The 20,232-nt window shown below is 36.7% G+C and overlaps 1 protein-coding gene and 1 long non-coding RNA gene across 3 annotated transcripts in view; one reads left to right on the top strand and one right to left on the bottom strand.

The window, feature by feature from the left end:
• The window catches only part of LOC134658332 (uncharacterized), a 96,637-nt gene extending 95,776 nt beyond the window's left edge, over window positions 1-861 (bottom strand). Inside the window, exon 1 of the long non-coding RNA XR_010097695.1 lies at window positions 800-861. This is a non-coding gene — a long non-coding RNA (uncharacterized LOC134658332). The remainder of the gene's footprint in view (window positions 1-799) is intronic.
• LOC134658299 (GDNF family receptor alpha-4) overlaps window positions 1-20,232 on the top strand; it is a 321,487-nt gene that overhangs the window by 56,560 nt on the left and 244,695 nt on the right. The window lies entirely within an intron of this gene.

The raw sequence follows: 20,232 nt of genomic DNA, 5'->3' as shown, positions 1-20,232 counted from the left end.
CCGCTGTCTGTCTGTCTGTATGTATGCTTAGATCTTTAAAACTACGCAACGGATTTTCATGCGGTTTTTTAATAGATAGAGTGATTCAAGAGGAAGGTTTGTGTATAATTTGTTAACCCGTGCGAAGCCGAGCGCCGGGGGGATACATAGCAGAATGTCCAAGTCGCAAAATGTGCAGGCTACGTAAAATGAGCAAATCGCAAAATGTGCAAATCTCATAATGAGAAGATCGCAAAATGTACAGATCTCATAATGAGCAGATCGCAAAATGTGCAGATCTCATAATGAGCAGATCGCAAAATGTGCAGATCTCATAATGAGCAGATCGCAAAATGTGCAAGCAGATCGCATAATGAGCAAGTCGCAAAATGTGTAGATTTTGAAATAGAGCTCAGATTCTACAGGTCCAAAAAGCGTAATCGTTGCCAATAAGGCTTCTGTTGATTACCGAATGTTAAAATATTTTGAAACAAACCTGCTATCTTTTTTATTATTTTGATACCTTATCGTGACCTTGTTTTATGAGCAAATAATTTATGAGGCAGTGCTTTGAAATATGGCCGTTGGACTTTGTACCATGCAGTTTAACTAGGGACGACACACAAAGCAAACGACATTACTATATGCACCTTTCGCGACCTGCACTGTTTACGATTTGTACATTTGGCGACCTGCGCTTTTTATGATTTGCACATTATGCGGCCTGCACTTTTTACGATTTGCACATTTCGCGACCTGCACTTTGTACGATTTGCACATTTTGCGACCTGCTCGTTTTACGATCTGCACGTTTTACTACCTGCACCTTCTGCGATTTGCACTAGTGCTCATTTTGCGACTTGCACATTCTGCTATGTATCCCTTATGCCCACGGTTTCGCCATGGAAATGATTATTAGGTCAATTAATGATTCTTTATCTAGTAGTATTACCTAGTGCTGTATCCGATTTGTAAGAATAAGAGTGACATCACCGTGACAAAACATCATGCGATTCTGCGAAGAAATTCAAAGGTGTATGTGAAGTCGCTAATCTGCACTTGGGTCAGCGTGGAGACTATAGCCCTCTTGGCCATGAGAGGAGGAATGTGCCCGGCAGTGGGCCGTATACGTATAGGCTAAATATTTTTATCATTTATCATCACTACTTTTGAGAAAATTGGTGTTATATAAAAAGTTTTCATTGTAGGCTATTTTCTGTATGTGCCTTTTTAAAATAATTAAATTAAACTAAATGACTATAGGTTCCAATATGGCCTTTATTCAGTAAGCTATTAAAACTGGCATTTTTAAACTGCTTCTCCTTTTTACGTTCTTAAATTATTGTACGGTCAGCAGCAGAAATTGCTAAGCGGGCGAGGTGTTCAAAATTACCTTGACACGCTCTTATTCTCTTAACAATAAAGTCGCGTCAAGATAATTTGGAACACCTCGCCCGCTTAGCAACTCCTGCTGCTGACTATATACACCCCTAAGGTTGTATATTTACGATCGCTTCCTCAATAAAAAACCAATAAGTACCAAAACTGGGGCACTTACATCCATCATCGGTACTGCTAAGTCATGTACCTATTTAGTTTTTAGGGAAATTGTGATTTAGTAAAAAGCTTTGTATGGCGCACGCCTTACGGCGGGCCGTGTGAAAACTAGCATAGCTTTTTTCATAGCGTAATTAAGTGAAAATTTTAAATATCGCGATAGTTTCTTAAGGATTTAAGAATGTCTTAAATAAGGCTTACTTTTTGTGTGGCAATGGCATAGTTTATTTTCTTAAACTTGATTGTTTTTTGTTGTTGATTGATGATGATAAAAGTATCATTATAGCTATACAATATATTTCATTCTAATCATCAAATAAAATTTCATGGTATAATTGTGAAAGAAAAAGGTGGTTCGAATAACTTCCACTGATTAAAAAAACAGTATTTGAGTAAAACGGAAGTTTTCGCGAATACTTTTCGCTTCTCGAGAACTATGTATCATTATCACTACATAGTATAAAACAAAGTCGCTTCCTGCTGTCTGTTTGTATCTATCTATGCTTAGATCTTTAAACATACGCAACGGATTTTGATGCGTTTTTTTAATAGATAAACTGATTCAAGAGGAAGGTTTATGTATAATTTGTTCACCCGTGCAAAGCCGAGGTGGGTCGCGAGTATAAAATAAATTTCCTTTAACAATTCAACCTTTAAAACAGCGAATATCGTCGCCATTCGAATGGTTCTTGATTTTGCATAGTGCCACTATGATTTTCAAGAAGGGGCATTTTGTTAACCTTTTGGACGCCAATGACCGATATATCCGCACCGTAGGTTCAACGCCAAAGACCGATTAATCGGTCACAGCCCACAAAGCAACATCGACCTACGTGCATATATACATTAAGTTCAACTTCAGTTTTGACACTTCAATGATGTGGCGTCTGAGTGACAGCTTTTGTGTTTAATACGGCGTGGAAAAGGTTAATGCTAATCGCTACAATACATGTATCGCGGGTGTTAAAAAGCTACTTTCTATGGGGGCGCCATAAGCCTATAAGAAGTGCATATACTTGGAAAAATTCGACCTATCCCGCTGTGGTCCGGTGGCCGAATGGCAACAGGCACCTGCCGCGATAGCAGAGGACGCTGGTTCGATTCCAGCCTGGGGCACTGGAGGCCTGGGTCACTTTTTCTTAGTATATGACATTAATTTCAGTTTATAATTTATATAGTAGTGTTTCTACTTGAAATAAAAACAAATTAAAATATTTTCTGAAAATAATTTTATTTGTATAAGCTACTTTCTATCTACATGATATTAGTTTACTAGTATCAACGCGGATCCTTGACCCTGAGCCAAAAAACTTTTCCAAATAACTCAATAAGTAATTTGTCATTCCTTGTGTAACCCCGAGGTCGATTTTACGAGCTTAGCTTTTACGACTTCAGAGGCCGAAGTGAGTTAGTACGTTCCTTTACCTCTAGGGAGTCTAGGGTAACGTTATGACGCGATCATCAGTTTGCTGGTTAAAATGTAGGTGACGGCAATAATGTTTTTTGAGTGAATGAACGATATGATCAGATAATTGTCTACAGCCATAATAACACTGTTATTTGGGTCATAAACAGATTCATGTTGTATTTTAAAGCGCACTGATCGCATATCGTACATATCTTTTTATCATCATTGGCTTTGGTATTCCAGACAATAGGGATGATGACACATTGAATTTTATAACAAAATCTAGTAAAATAGATAGCAAATGAGCAATTTATCACAATAATGTGGATATTAAAAAAATATATGGAAATAAAATAATACAAAAATACAGCACCTGAAAGTTTCAAATTTTAAGTTTTTTTTTAACTTCCAAAAACGAAATAAGTAAGAATACCTACCAATCAATTCCTCACATTTTATCCAAAAAAAGATTGTATAGCAACTATATAGGTACATAAACGCAATATTTCACTGACAAAAATGCAATTTTCTTGTTTTGTTCATACTTCAAGATGCGATCTCAGTGACCTTGACGTCACGTTCACATAGCGATTTGTTAGGGGCGTTTCGCAAGTGAAGTACGCCTGTCGGACTTTGGCTAACATTTCTGACTTTTGTATTGCTTTAATGCAATGGGTCCCATAGAGACATTTGATCCTAAAAACAAACCTGATTGATTGATACCATAAATGAAAATTTGTCATCTAGCCTATTTATGGTGTAAAACCGGAGAGACGCCTTACACCTCTAGACACATATCTTTTACCGCCTCAAAAATACATTGCAACAAACCGTGCAGACAAAAACATCGATAAAATAAACTCCCCGACACAGAATGAGATTACGGCCCGGGGGCGATATGTATTTGTATGTTTCTCGTGTCGCTATTGTGGCGCCGAGTGCATGCAACTCTGTTCTTGGTAGAGATGGGATAACACAACTGTCGATAGGTATATTTGTAAACATTTTCAGGCATGAGTTTCCTAGTCATTTAGACTTGTTCTAGTCAGTTTTAGAATAAAACAATATAAAAAACCGGCCAAGTGCGAGTCGGACTCGCGCACGGAGGGTTCCGCACCATCAACAAAAAATAGAGCAAAACAAGCAAAAAAACGGTCACCCATCCAAGTACTGACCCCGCCCGACGTTGCTTAACTTCGGTCAAAAATCACGTTTGTTGTATGGGAGGCCCACTTAAATCTTTATTTTATTCTGTTTTTAGTATTTGTTGTTATAGCGGCAACAGAAATACATCATCTGTGAAAATTTCAACTTTCTAATTATCACGGTTCGTGAGATACAGCCTGGTGACAGACGGACGGACGGACGGACGGATGGACAGCGGAGTCTTAGTAATAGGGTCCCGTTTTTACCCTTTGGGTACGGAACCCTAAAAACTGGACTGATTACCTATTTAATATTTAAAACTTTCGCGTTTTGAACACATATTAAGTTATTAACTCACATTTATAGACGGGTGAAACCTGTGTCGAAACGTCGGTAAATAAAGGTAATCGAATAAACTTCGCGTTAGACCCGTCTATGAATGTGAGTTGATTACCCATACCAATTTACGTTTCTAACGTATTACCTAAGCTACTCGTATATACTAAGTGCTGGTGAGCTATAATTGAGCGAGAATATTGTATTGTACTAAACATAACGAATCTTCTTCTTCTTCTTTATTCCTTAAACCGTTCGAACTTTAGAGCGAGCAAAGCTGTTTTTATAGGATAGCAGCCAACCTTTCTAAGTGACACAGGATGACGCTTTGAATGGTAAAAAAATGTCGTACCTTCTTTTAAATGGACTACTAATGCTTAAAACGGTGAAACTATGTTTAAACTAAATTAATGCTAGCAGTCTAAAGAAAACTAAAATTGAAAATCTGATACTTATGCTTAGAAAAAATTATATTTATTCTAGTTATAAACTATTTTATGTTTATCGATAACCTAGACGCGCCGTGTCCCAGCACTAGAGTGGAGAGTGCTAGAGCGCGGCCTATGTACGTTTAATTTGTCTCAGGCTGGATTGTCTCAGTCTGCTGTGTTGACACCTTTACGGGGGGCTATTCTGTGTTGTAAGTTAGGTTTAGCTTTTTATAACAGGACGGTAGTAAACAAGCTTACGGATCGTCTTAAGGTAAGGTCAATGTAGCTAATTGCGTCATAGAGGCTATTTCGTCCACGAGCGTAATATTTCTTTGCTTTTCAATCGTAAGAAACAAAACCATCTGCTTTTGATTGCTGAAACTAAAAGCAATTGCTGCTTTGTCGGTGAAATTATCAATTTTGTTCGTTGTTTGAGAAAAACGCTAATAGTAGACGGAATAGTCCCTATGACGGAATTAGCCACATTGACGTTACCGTTCGAATTTAGATTACACCAGCATTTAGATAACTGCTGCAGTATTGCAGCGCGACGTTTCTGGCGACTGCATTACTACCGCAAAAATCCGGGCAGCAACATCGATTATCTTACTGCCCGATTAGAACTTTAAGATACATCTAATCCATATAATTCATTGTTCTTTTCTATTGTACCTTTTAGTTTCTGTGCGGAAAGAGAAAAGTCGTGGAATGTATGGGGCCCAATACATTCCACGACTCTTCTCTTTCCGAATAGACTCTACTGAGGTGTGCCAATAAAGAGTATTCTATCTATATATCTATATATCCATCGTTTCTAGATCTATTAATTCACGTATATTATATATTAAAGTTCGAATCAGCACGTCAGTCTGTTGTGATGACACGTCTAAGTACGGGGGACTATTCTGTAGTGTAGTAACTTTAAGTTTAATTTCAATTCAATTTTCAATTTCAATTGATTGATTTCTATCAAAATATGACGTTAACACAAGTGCAAAGTTAGCTTAGATGGACTCTAACTACTGGATCGAATTATTTCGCCATTACGTTGCTGGGAACTACTCAAATATATATAAGACAGTAAATAACTCTCACAACACATAAGTATACTTGCTGGAAACTAGAGCAAGTTTGCCGAGTACATATGTACCTACTCGTAGCGGGATCTTAATAGTAAACAACAAGTTGGAGTACTTCGGATACAAGTACCAGCTGCTAGTTTAGCGCTAGCTACAAATCTTACTTCTAGAATAGACTAGCGACCGGCCCCGGCTTCGCACGGGTTACACAAAACCTTAACAAATTATACACCTAAACATTTCAAAAGAATCACTATATTATAGGTGAAAACCGCGTGAAAATCCGTTCAGGAGTTTATCGCGAACACACACACACACAAACAGACAGACGCGGCGGGGGATTTTGTTGTATAAGGTATAGTGATAGTACATACTATAGCGCTACGAGAAATTCTAGAAATTAAGAGCCAACAGGAGTGGTCATTTCTCCATACAAACGTACTCGACTGTTTCCTCCGTGGGTTTTGAAGCTAGAGCAATGATTTTTTCAACACAGATTAATATTGTCAATATCTGTGTCGGACCGTTTTGCTTTTTTTGATATTTTTGTTTTTTAAGGCGCTAGAGCCCTTCAAAAATGGCCAAAATGGCCTAATTGACTATGCCGCAATGAGAGGCGCGCTATTCAAAACTTATATCAATTAGCCAAAAAATCAAAACGGCCCGACACAGATAATGTCATAATCATTTAGATTTCCAAATTTGGTTACGATTGGTTAAGTTTTGGAGGAGGAAACAGTCGAGTACGAAACCTCGATTTTTGAGATTTTTACGCAGGATTTTTCGCCTTGTCCTTAAGTTTTAGGAGCCGCTTCCGTTAGCGAGACGGGTATATTTACCTAAAATATTTAAATCTCAGCTTCTGTTGGCTCTTAAAATTTTATAGAACTTTGTGGCAACACCAGTTAATGCAATCACACTTTTGCGAAGTTTTTGTATACACGATTTTTGTATTTAAAAACTTCTGTGTTAAACTAGTTACTTTAGTTACTTTAGTTAGTTTCGATATTTATATTTTCAAGGTATAAATACAGTCATAGTCCAAACATGTCAAAAAATACAATAATAAAAGCCTTAAAAACTACTGCATTAAACACGAGTCACTTAACATAAAGCTAATAGCTAGGTACTAATAATAGGTAACTAATTAAATAACCCACCCCGAGTCATACCAGGCGCAAAAGTTCCCAAAACAACAACAACAACAACAAGTTTCGAAATTGCATGCTGAATACAAGGATTGTTTATAATAATTTAAGACCTTGTGTATTCTGGCAAATAAAGAATTATGATTATAAAAAAAGAAATAAGACAACTAGTCAGCATCAAAATTAATAAGCCATAACGTAGTTAGGCTCGGATGATAACATTAAACCTGTTTAAAAACGGTTGGTCAAATTTCGGCAATTGTCAATTTGCCGACTTTATGACGTCACAGCAACTACCCCCACCACTTTCGCGCTTGTCATCACATATATTTGTATTCAGGGCATTACGCTGAATGCATCGATACCATATTCACCCATATCCGAGACGACATGAAAGAAAACTGAAACGAACGACTGAAAAAACGGCCGTCTAATGTTTATGAATTATCTGCTAAAATAACGTTGAAAAGTGAGCGAAATTTCCTCATGGAAAACCTTCGGAAACTTCTCATATTTTTGGTATGGGAATCGAAACTTTGCTTTTTTGGGAAATTTTGTTGAAATTTCCAAAAGCTTTTCCATCTTTTTAGAAACTTTCCGCAACTTGCACATCTGTAGTAGCAGAATATTCGTTCGCCAAGCGTTTGGAGCGCCACTGTTTACGGTCGAGTTAGTGGTAATGCGTGAAATCGGTGAAAAGGAAAAATGGCAAATATTTTGGCGAACTGCCCGCTTTCATTGAATTGTGTAATAATTTGTAAACTATCTGTTTATCTGGCGAATTCCCAATATTTTGAAAGAGGGATTAAATTGTTAAACAATGTTTTGTTAAAAATTGTGCGGTGCGGGACACATTGCTCGAAAAACCGATATCTTTTGGGTAAAGACATGTTAAAGTATTTCTATGTTGTTGTAACTACATGTTGAAGTTTTTTTTTTTAATTCTGATCGGTTTGAGTTTAACTGTAACATAGCAGTTTCAGGGCAAGGATTAGCTCGGTAAACAAGGGCTAGTCTGAGTTAAGGGCGGTTAAGTGTTTAACCGATTAACATTGGCCTTCGCATCAGGGATGTTGCGGATGCCGATTTTTTGACATCCGCGGATGCGGATGCGGATGCGATTTTTAAAGGCTCACGTCAATATAGGAACATAAAAAACGTCAAATATTACATTTTAGTAATTTTTATTTCAAAAAACCGGCCAAGTGCGAGTCGGGCTCGCGTTCCAAGAGTTCCGTACATTAAGTCCCACTCACGCTTGACTGCTCATTTCGAATAGGTTTTTTTGGCTAATGACTAAATTACCTAGCAGTCTAGCACTTACGCCGATGTTAAGACGTTCCTGTAACGACCTGTTCCACATCCGCATCCGCATTAAACTCCGCATCGGTTTTATGCGGATGTGGATGCAGATGCAGATGTTGAAAATAATGCGGAAGTTCCGCGGTTGTGGATGCGGATGCGGATATTCGCAACATCCCTGATTCGCATTACGAGGGTTTCACTTAAACGTTTAGCAAAGCATTTGGGATGATAAACAAAATAACCACCACAAAATGGTTCTACTTATGAATATTAATTTGATGTAAAGAAGATCTTTTCTGACTTATTTAAGTATACATCTGAATAAATAAGGAGTAAAAGATTCACATCATGTTTTGAGGAATCTTTGCTCCCACCTATATTTTACGGCGCAAAGTTATCCCATTATTACTCAACTGTATATACTTGTATTTACCCCTATCTATGACAAATTACAGCTTTCTACTGCCAAAGGTCAGTCAGGTAGACAGTTTACTGACTACGGAACCCTAAAAATGACAGGCAAATTGACGACCCCTTTTCAAAAGTCACGGCAAGAAAGTTACAGTTTATTAACCAATTTAGTGCGGTACTCGCGTGCCCAGGGTTCAGCTGCGGGCCCTAAATCATTGTCTGGTTGAATATTCCGATATTTTTCACGAGAACCGGGCATCCATCATGGGCTCGCGGGTGGCGCAAGTCATAGGAGAAAGGCATTCAAGTAAGTTATTAATATTCTTTATTGCACCTATTACCTACATTATTACATTTTACAAGTCATCATCATCTTCCTCGCGTTGTCCCGGCATTTTGCCACGGCTCATGGGAGCCTGGGGTCCGCTTGGCAACTAATCCCAGGTATTGGCGTAGGCACTAGTTTTTACGAAAGCGACTGCCATCTGACCTTCCAACCCAGATCGGAAACTAGGCCTTATTGGGATTAGTCCGGTTTCCTCACGATGTTTTCCGTCACCGAAAACCGATTGGTAAATATCAAATGATATTTCGTACATAAGTTCCGAATAACTCATTGGTACGAGCCGGGGTTTGAACCCGCGACCTCCGGATTGCAAGTTGCATGCTCTTACCGCTAGGCCACCAGCGCTTTTTCACACATTACATACAAGTAAAATTACAAAGAAATTAAGAAGAACATTATAACTAGGTATTAACAACGATTGCGATTGTAGTTATTTGAATAATGCAGGCTACATTTTTGTTCATTTCAGTGAAATAAGTAAAAATTAAAACGAGATAATACCATAAAAATCTTCACAGAATGCAAAAGTTACTTGTTTGTATGCAAAGCTTTTATCTTGGGAAAGATTTTAATCGTGACGTTGTCGTTGACGAAACAATGAAAAGACTATTTTATGCTGGAAAAATATTATTTTCGATTAATTCTTTATTTATTTCGAATCCATACGATCCATAATTGTAAGTACAACAAACAAATCATACACAAACAAATTATATAATATTATATATATTTATATGTAAAATATTATTTCTGCAAATTTTACGTAAACTGATCTGTCACGCAAGAACTACCCTATTCATTTTAGGTTAAAGAACGATGACAGCTGTCATCTGAATGTAATTTTGCGAGATTTTCGTTTTAAGGTTATAAATTGTATGAAGGTGACAGCTAGGTATCACCCTGTCACTATATCCAAGCTAAGTATTTGTAAAATACTGTAAAACGCCACCGCTTGTCTCTTGACACACCTGCGCGCTATGTAGCCAAAACTTACCGTACTCGACTTGCCTCAATTACCTTAAAAACTCTCTTCACCGTTCATGTTGATCTTTTAGCTCATTTTAAACGTTTGTAAGCGTCTAGTAAATATAACCTGGTAATTCAAATGTTGTTTTAATGAATGAATTTAAGTTGGCGCACTCACGGTAAAAGTAATGTGAGAGGTTATCATTTAAATAAGTAACTGGGAAATATAATTATTATTTATTTTCTCAGGTCGACCAGTCCGCCGTTAATTTCCTATTTTTTATTTTTTATCTTTTAAACATTATTACAATTATATTAATTTACTAACCCTGTTACACACCTAATTATGTTTTTAGGATCAAATGTCTATATGGGTCCCATTGCATTAACCCTTAATCAAACGGAACACTTTTTATGAGTTTTTGAAAACTAAGAATGGTTTTTAGGTAATTTGGGTGCGAAGATTACGAAAAATTATATTAAAAAAAATTAAGTGGGGGGAAAGGGGGGTTTTGTGGTGGGAAATAATTTCCCGTTATCCGTTATGGAATAGCAAAATTTTGAATAAGTGGGAAATAGTTTCCCACTGTCCGATAAGGTTACGAAGTTTTTACTAGTTAGTAGCTCCCCCCCGGCTTTGCTTGGAATTCAAGTATGATTTTTTTAACGAAAAAACGATTTTTTCAAAAATCAAAGAAATAAATAAAAGAAAAAAGAAGACTCAGATTTTTTTGTGTAACAGACAAACAGGCATATATTTTTATATATGGAAACAAATTAAAATTTAGGTGTAGAACAAATACTGGGAAATAATTTCCCACTTGATAAAATCTACCAATTTTTTTGTAAATCATAAGTTCAGGAACAAACAATGGGAAATAATTTCCCACTTACTAAAACCTTAAAATCTTGGCTAATTCATATCGTTATCACAATTATTTTCAAGCAAAACACAGGGAAAATAAGTCTAGTTTATGATAGTATTCAGTGTATGCACTTACCAGATTTTTTTACGCACTTAAGCTCGAAACACCAAAAAAATTGTTGTTATTGCAAAAAAAAATCACGACAACTGACATTGACTTTGACATATGGTCACAAATGGCGGCTATTAGAAAAGTGTTGCCATTTTTCAAATTCAAAATGTTACTAAGATTTTAAATCTGTATGGTTTGTATCGCTGAGTGCTGCCATTAAAAAGATAAAAAATATTTCGTAAATTAGAACGAAGTGGGAAATAATTTCCCGTTATTTGATTAAGGGTTAAAGCAAAACAGAAGTCAGAAATTACAGTCAAAGTCCGACAGTCGCACTTCACTCGCGAAACGCCCCTCACAAAAGGATAAGTGAACGTGACGTCAAGGTCACTGAGATCCTATCTTGTAGTATGGACAAAACAAAAAAATTGCGTTTTTGTCCGTGGAATATTGCGTTTATGTATGTATATTTTGTAACACTTTTAGAAAATAAACTATTCTTATTCTTATTCTTATATAGTTGCTATACAATTTTTTTTTTATAAAATGTAAGGAATCGAATGGTACCCTTACTTTTATCGTTTTTGGAAGATTAAAAAGAAACTTAAATTTTGAAACTTTCAGGTCCTGTATTTTTGTATCATTTCCTATTTTAATATCCACATTATTGTGATAAATTGCTCATTTGCTATCTATTTTACTAGATTTTGTTATAAAATTCAACATGTGTCATCATCCCTATTGTAGGTACATGAATACATGCAATGAATAAATGATTGACATGATGAAGCCAGTTTTTAAAGTTTTTTAAACCATTAATTTCACAATATCTTTAGGTATTTTAGCGCCTATGTAAATAACGCCGCGCTTGCTTTTGCATCACAAAGCTTAAACTTTTAATAAGGACGATTTGCGGCCAGCATTTAACTTAAAAGCCTCATTAGGACTAAGTTCTCGTTTAAATGTAAGTCTAGAATTAACTGGAAATAAAGACTTTTTCTCCAATCTGCTCGGAAATGTTCACCTTATTGTAGCAAAAATAGTACGGGAAGTTCTACGTTATTGTCAAACTCTAATTTAAAAAAATCAAACTATCGCTGTCCTGTTCTAGCGGACGGGAATGAAAAAAACAATACAGTAATAACTTATTACTGTAGTGTTTTTTACTTTTTAAAAATAAAAAACGCAAACAGCCAATTATTATAGCCGCGAGCCGCGTCTACACGGCGCGATCAGCTATATTTTTTTAAGGATCTCATCCGTGTACATAAAGTTTATATAGTTTGTCAAAGGACTTTCTCATTTCAAACATAGACAGAGAGAATCATACTATCTTTGTCTTACACTAGTACTAGCAACCAAAAGAAAAGGATGGGTATAGTTTTCCTGGTTCTTACTGACTGACAAATTGGTTTGACCAACTATATTGCCCAATTAGTTATATTGAATGAACGAATATTGAATTGCCCGAATTGCGCTGCAAAAGAGAACTAGTTGAAATCTAAACTATAACGTATCTAGAATGGATCTAGTACGTGTCGTCTCTTGTGAATATCTTGAAGTTCGAATACGGCAGTAAGACAAAGATTAGTATAATTATTTCTCTATGTTTGAAATGAGACAGTCCTTTGACAAACAATACATACTGTATCATCGAAAAAATGTAAATAACGCCTTTTACTAATAATATTCATAACAGCGAATGCCTTAACCCCTCGTATGCTGCCTGTCAAATTTGATCATTGAAAAAGTGACCTTGACATTTACAACAATAAATTAAAATTCCCACGCACGGATCCGTGTCTAAGCATACGATGGGTTAAGAAATGCAGAAAAAAATTGTACTTACTCATTTTCTGTGGCGCGACGTCTCGAAGTGGATCTTGGTCAACACCAAGGACTGCCATGCTTCTTTGTCTGTAACAAAGAAGTCTGTAATCAGTCGACTTTTTCAAAAAATTTAGTCGACTTACATCCCCAAGGCAGCCCACGTAATTATCAAATAAATCATTCCCTCCATCCCGCCTAACTGCAGCCCGTCCCCGATGCAAATTTAGCTATTTTCATTCGCGTCGCCATTCTAATTAGACGCCATCTTGCTTGTGACGTCACCGTTCGGGCTCGAGTAATCTTCGGGCCAAATCCCCGGTAAAATCGACGTCTTATGCCTCTGTGGACGTGGCGGGAATTAAAAAAAAGATGGAGTTTAGGCCCGGTTCAGGCGAGCGGTGTAAATACAGAGGAAAATTAGAGTGTGAACCTGCTAAAGATTACTGATTATTTTCTGATTCAGTCATTCCACAGTACGTATTGTATTTTTTCTAAACGAATGTGATCCCTCTGTCTTAATGATTATGGTCTCATTATACAGTTGTTTAAGTCAGGATGTATGTACAAAAATACCACGATGTTCATAGGAACAATTAAATAGGAAATAAGAATTTAGGAAATAAGAGCAATCTATAGAGATTGCTCTTTTATATAAATCAACTATTTAAAATCCCCCCTTTTAAGTGACGACTATTATCTTCACCCGTACTGCAGGAATGAAAAAAATCGGGGCAATGTGGCGGCAAGTAGTGTTCTGCAAAGAATACATCGAGTCATCATCGAAAAGTTTGTTGATAATTTAAGTTACTTCTGCGTTTTATTGTCTCCATGGTCTCGAAGATAGACGTAAAATACTGTAACATTGATATCATTAATTCTCACCACTATTCGAATTTTCCGAGAAAATCTTTGCTACTACAAACTTCATTCAAATCAGGGTCAGATTTCTAATAGAGTGGGGAGCTCAACTATATCCAGAAATTCAAAATTTTCTAAGAAGTCTTAGACATTTGAGCCCTTTGATGTCATTTGTTGGATGCCCTAGAGGCAGTTAAATTAAGTAACAGGGTCGTATATGATGATGGGTTATGTTATATGAGATGTGAGATTATGAAAATAAAATTACGTTTCAGAAGACAAAAGGAATGACGAAGTTAAATTAGTTAGGCGGTGTATTTTAAATGCTCTTTTTTCTACCTATGTACCTACCTACTTCTCACTGCTGGGTATACCTCCTCTACATATATAGGGACTACTAGACAAATCAGTTTCTTTTTTCGAACTGTCAAAACGATTTTGCTACTATCTATCTATCTAATATTATAATCTAATCTAATCTAATACCTTTAAACGAGCAATTCTTGTATATTTATTAATCTATTTATATATATATTTCGGGGATCTCGGAAACGGCTCTAACGATTTCGATGAAATTTGGTATATGGGGGTTTTCGGGGGCGAAAAATCGATCTAGCTAGGTCTTATCTCTTGGAAAACGCTAATTTTTGAGATTTTATATGTTTTCCGAGCAAAACTCGGTCTCTCAGATATTGGGGTTTATATGAAACACTATTAGCATGTGACGTCACAATCAAATTACCTACTCTTTATAGTTTCATATAGGTTTTAAAATATAAATTGTGTCTAAAAGTAACTGCTGTCTACTTTTATTAATCTTCTGGTGCTTTATTTCATGCATAGTGTAAAATAATTTATTTTAAATACAGTCAAATACCCTATTGCACACTCGTACAAGAAGGATAATTTACTAATTCTTGCATTTAGAAAAAAAAATTAATGGAAAATGTTTGAAAATTACAATTACCCCTGTGACATTTTAAGTCCAGTCAAAAAGGCAATCCTAGGTTAACATATTAAAAAATTATAAATTACGTGTCCCTCGTGACATTTTAAGTCCAGTCAAAAAGGCAATCCTAGGTTAACACATTAAAAAAATGAAAATTGTTGATTTTCGTATAGGTACCGAGCTTTTTATTATATTTGAGGTAAGGGTGACCCTGTTACTTCAGAAAAACACTTAGCTAATAACACTTTGAACTTTAATAATTATAATAGTAGACATAAAGAGGCCATCGGACAAAAGAAAGACAATGAGCACTCGGCCCAAACCGAATCTTCGTGTTAAAGGCCCGCAATAAAATCGCAAGGACGCCGCTGCGGCTAATTTCAAGGGGACAATTCCAGGATTGTACGTACACGGATATAGGGATGCTGGAAGGAGACGTAATTGAGTCAAGGGTGAACAGGCACCTTCTGGGCAGGCTCGCTCCATCGTAGGCCACGTCTTCGCCTCGGCTAGTCTGTGGCCATGAGTAAGCCCATTTATAAAAAAAGAGTGTAAAGTCACCTTAAGAATAGGGTTGTTGACACGTGTTGAATTTTATAACTAAATCAAGTTAAATAAGATAGAAAATGAGCAATTTATTACAATACATTGGAAACTAAAAAAAATATGGAGAAAAATACCTTAAAGTTTCAATAAAAAAAATTAAACTTCCAAATAGGAAAAAAAAATATGGTACCATTCGCAATATTTCACCGACAAAATCGCAATTTCCTTGTTTTCCATACATCGAAACGGCTTCTAACGTTACATGGTGATGTCACGATGTATTGCCATTTTGTTAGAAACGTTTCGTCAGTAAAGTGCGCGTGCCAGCTTTGACCATCATTTGTGACTTTTGTATTGCTTTAAGACAATGGGTCCCATACAGACATTTGATCCTCAAAACAAACCTGATCGACTGATGCCATTCATAAAATAATGTAAGTGTTACCTACGCTTACAAATCTAGTCTTCAATCCCGGCTCAGTTAGCTCCTGTGACAGCTACAGTGATCTTGATCTCTCTTTGTTAATAAAATATATATTTGTACGAAAGGCATGAAACAAGAATGAAGGAATTTTGAAGAAGGGATGAGTAGAATGAGGTTCTGCAAGAAACAGGTATTTAGGGTTCTCAAAGGTCAGAACGCATAAGTGGCTCCTCTTATGTTGTTTATGTCCATGTGCGGCGATGACTGCTTCCTATCAGGCGGCTCGTCTGCTCGTTTGCTTCCTAATACATAAAAAAAAAAAAACAAATTAACTCATTGAGGTTTGGAAAGTTTTATAGTAAACGATCAATTTGAGTCTGGGTTACCTACGAGACAGGCAGAGCCTAGTATAGGAGCCAGAGCAACCTGAATTATACATTACTTAGCCAAGGTTGGCACCTATGTTATGTCAATCGTATTTCAGTTAGAATAGAATAGAATATAATTTATTCGTAAGCACAAACAAACGAGAGAACACATAATATAAAGGTAAACACAAAACAATATTAAAGTGCCACGAAATGGCCTCACCTCAGCATGTTGCTGGTGGCTTCCAGCGCTGATCTTCCGATGAGGTTAGGATAATCTTATCATCCCTGTAAACGATTTTGTGTACCTACAATTTTATAAGTTTTGGAGTCACATCCAGCAACTTTATAGCCTGGGAAAACATTACATTCTCATGCTAGTCGCGCAGCAGGTTCGTGCGGATTATTAGACATATCGTGCTAAGCCCTCTCTTTTTACCCTAGCATGCGAAATGATTAAGGGCTGGATTCGATTCTCGGGCCGGGCAATTTGGCGAATCGAGTTTGGGATTATCCTGGGGATTCGGTCGTTGGTTGAAGATTGGTTCGCTGTACTAAAGAATATGCTTAATATTGAGCGTAAAGCTTGGAAATTAGAAGGGGACAAAAGATATGGTGCGCGCGTGAAACTTGCGATAGAAGAAATGGCCATTGCGCGGGTTTTTGCCTTTTATTTCAATTAGGTATTCTGAAAATATAATTACCTATGTTTAAAGTTTTGCTTGTCAGATCCCTCGGCAATATAGCTACCTATTTTATACTAAATTATACTGCTTTGGTATGCAGATTAACGATATACCTACAACTGATAATAAATCAAATTTAAAATATATCTTTTTAAGCTTTTGGTTCGAGTTTGCCTAATAAGTATACTTACATGCAAATTCTATCGTAAACATATCAGAATGCCTATAAACCCGATACTTGACTTAGCACTTGGTATAAAAACTTGGGCCGACTCCACAAACACACTAATTAGGCTTTGCAATCCGGATCTGGATCCGGATCCGCGGATATTCCCTAACATTTCGGATCCGTTGTGCAAACCCTAACACTGATGTAAACCAATTAACTAATAATATGACCACCAATGACCATGAATAAAAATAAAAATCGCAGAGCTCCACCAGCCAACGATATAAAAGATAACCCGAGCTCATTAGTACAAGTCCCAGTTGTTTGTCAAAGAGCTCATAACTTTCTTACAATGTTTAACGAGAGACGTGAAAGTTTCGCCGCACATGGACGAATGTTCGGGGATTATTGCCAAAAGTTTTAAACATTTGAATTTAATAGGTTTTAGATATAGAATAGAATATAATTTATTCGTAAGCACAGACAATACATAATATGAAAGAAAACACAAAATAAGATTAAAGTACCACGAAATGGCCTTATCTCAGCATGTTGCTGGTGGCTTCCAGCGCTGGTCTTCCGATGAGACCATCAAGTGAGAAGAATCACGGAGGGTAACAGACAAGAAGAAAAAGACATCAAATAACGTACAGTAAACAAATAGTTTAATAAAAGTTACACAGAAGGAAGATACAACATAACGACTAATATTAAATTCATAATGATATCAGTGGTGTTCAACTATAGAGTGGTATAATGGGGTTAAAGAAGACCCTCGGTCAAAGAGTCGTGATACCAAGAGGTTTATGATAATTCCTACGTTTTATTTTTGATATGCTAGTATTTTTGATAGGTAGTAGTAAAACACTTATAATTGTACAAAAAAAGAAAAACAAAACAGGAAAAAACATAGGTGTACATCATTAGTACAAAGGCAAACCGATCTCTAATAATAATAACCTTCATATACTCGTAACTCTGCTGTTAGCTCAAGCAATGTTTATTATGACTATCAGGCCAAGTCCAACGTGAACTGACATCAAACCTTGGAATCATATCAATTAGCTGTCATTCGCGCGGGCGTCTCGCCGCACTAATACTTTTTCGGACAAGTCTAAGCGAAATTATACGATCTAACAACGGGCGATCGCGATTTTTAGGGTTCCGTAGCCAAATGGCAAAAAACGGAACCCTTATAGATTCGTCATGTCTGTCTGTCTGTCCGTCTGTCCGTCCGTATGTCACAGTCACTTTTCTCCGAAACTATAAGAACTATACTGTTGAAACTTGGTAAGTAGATGTATTCTGTGAACCGCATTAAGATTTTCACACAAAAATAGAAAAAAAACAATAAATTTTTGGGGTTCCCCATACTTAGAACTGAAACTCAAAATTTTTTTTTTCATCAAACCCATACGTGTGGGATATCTATGGATAGGTCTTCAAAAATGATATCGAGGTTTCTAATATCATTTTTTTCTAAACTGAATAGTTTGCGCGAGAGACACTTCCAAAATGGTAAAATGTGTGTCCCCCCCCTGTAACTTCTAAAATAACAGAATGATAAAACTAAAAAAAATATATGATGTACGTTATCATGTAAACTTCCACCAAAAATTGGTTTGAACGAGATCTAGTAAGTAGTTTTTTTTATAATACGTCATAAATCGCCTAAATACGGAACCCTTCATGGGCGAGTCCGACTCGCACTTGGCCGCTTTTTTTAAGTGAAAGTCTTTAGCGCTGTGCACTTTTTGTGATGGGGAAAAAATGTTAAACTCGCGAGAGGTAAGATTCGTAAGACGTAAGAGGGACACGTGACCTTTACAATATCATTGAGTTTTTCTTTATTGATTTAAATGCCATCTAGTGAGTTTCCCTCTAACTGGTACTAATTATAACTCGAGTACTAACAGTGATGTACTTAGGGGTTTCAAGTAATGCGACGAAATAACGCTAGATGGCGTTAACCCCAATTATACATAGTGCTGCAGACATTTTGCACTAGTCATTGAGTTTTCACTTCTGCCGGCACTCCCGGAGTGCAACCCGTTGTTTAGGCCAGTAGGGGCTGCGATTTTTTTATGCCAAGGGGTCGGGTTATAAATAAGATTGAAAAACACCAGCATAGAATATTGTCGAGGTCAACTTGACTTGAAGGGGTACCTAGGTGCCTCTGCGTGATGATGTAGCGATTACGCAGGTTGTGTTTAACCTGGATTCCTTATCGGTCCTTGGAACTTCGAAGAAATGTTTCATTAGTTAGCTTTCATTTGAGTACTAGGTCACACAATTCATCACTGTTTATTACCTAGGTGTGAAATAGGCTTTTCGTGAGTCTATCGCACATGGATAAGTTATATATACAATTTATAACACTTGCCCAATGTTGGTTACAAAGACACATATTATAAAACAAAAATTAGGTTCATAAGCAGTCTGCAACGCGTTCGTGACGCCGCTAGGATTGCAAGCCACAGCAAATTTACCGCCTCTTTTGACAGAAGATTAAAACTGTTAGAACGCCATTTGACTTTGATTCTTATTCTTTCACTGATATGTGTTAATTTGTAAATATTGAAATTAACGTCATCTAGCCGAGCATAGGCCAAAGGTACGGTGCAATCCTTTCGAACGATGCCGCCATAAACCACCTTCTGTCAAAAGATGGCGGTAAATTTACTGTGGCTACATAATTTACCATGACAGTAACTCTCTATAAAATATATTCTCTTTGCCTAAAGTAAATAGGTTGACCAGTCATCAAACACTTCAAACAACACACACCTAACACCCTTTATTCATCAAAATTCAAAAGCCGGCACCAACACTTCGACATCACATTTATATCTCGTACATGTCCCGAAGTTGTGCAACAACAACAAATCTCGCAAGTTTGTCGGCGACAACTCGGAACTTCAGACAAATATCGTCCATTGGGATTAGGGAGTAAATGAATTAATATGTTTGGGATATCGTTAGACAGATGTATGTACTATGTTAACATAGGAGAACTATTATATAATCTGTGACATAGGTATTAACGCCTATGTGGGTTGGTTAATGCAGTCGCGGCGAGTCAAATATATTAGGCAAACATCAATATAATTACTAGTGGTTCTGTGAGCTGTAGATCTCGCGAGCATAGCTTATTGGGACCGTGCACGATGACAGCGCCACACAGCGGTTTGATCAATCAACAATACAAAGATTTTAATTTATTAAAAAAAACGAAGTTTAAGTGAAAAAAAAAATACAAAAAGTTATGTCTTACTGGGGATCGAACCCAGACTTTCCGTGTGCAAACAAAAAA

Source organism: Cydia amplana, chromosome 22, assembly GCF_948474715.1.
Source record: "Cydia amplana chromosome 22, ilCydAmpl1.1, whole genome shotgun sequence".
Lineage (NCBI taxonomy): Eukaryota > Metazoa > Arthropoda > Insecta > Lepidoptera > Tortricidae > Cydia > Cydia amplana.
The sequence above is the reverse complement of the archived record's forward strand: the minus strand, read 5'-3'. Positions and strand labels throughout refer to the sequence as shown.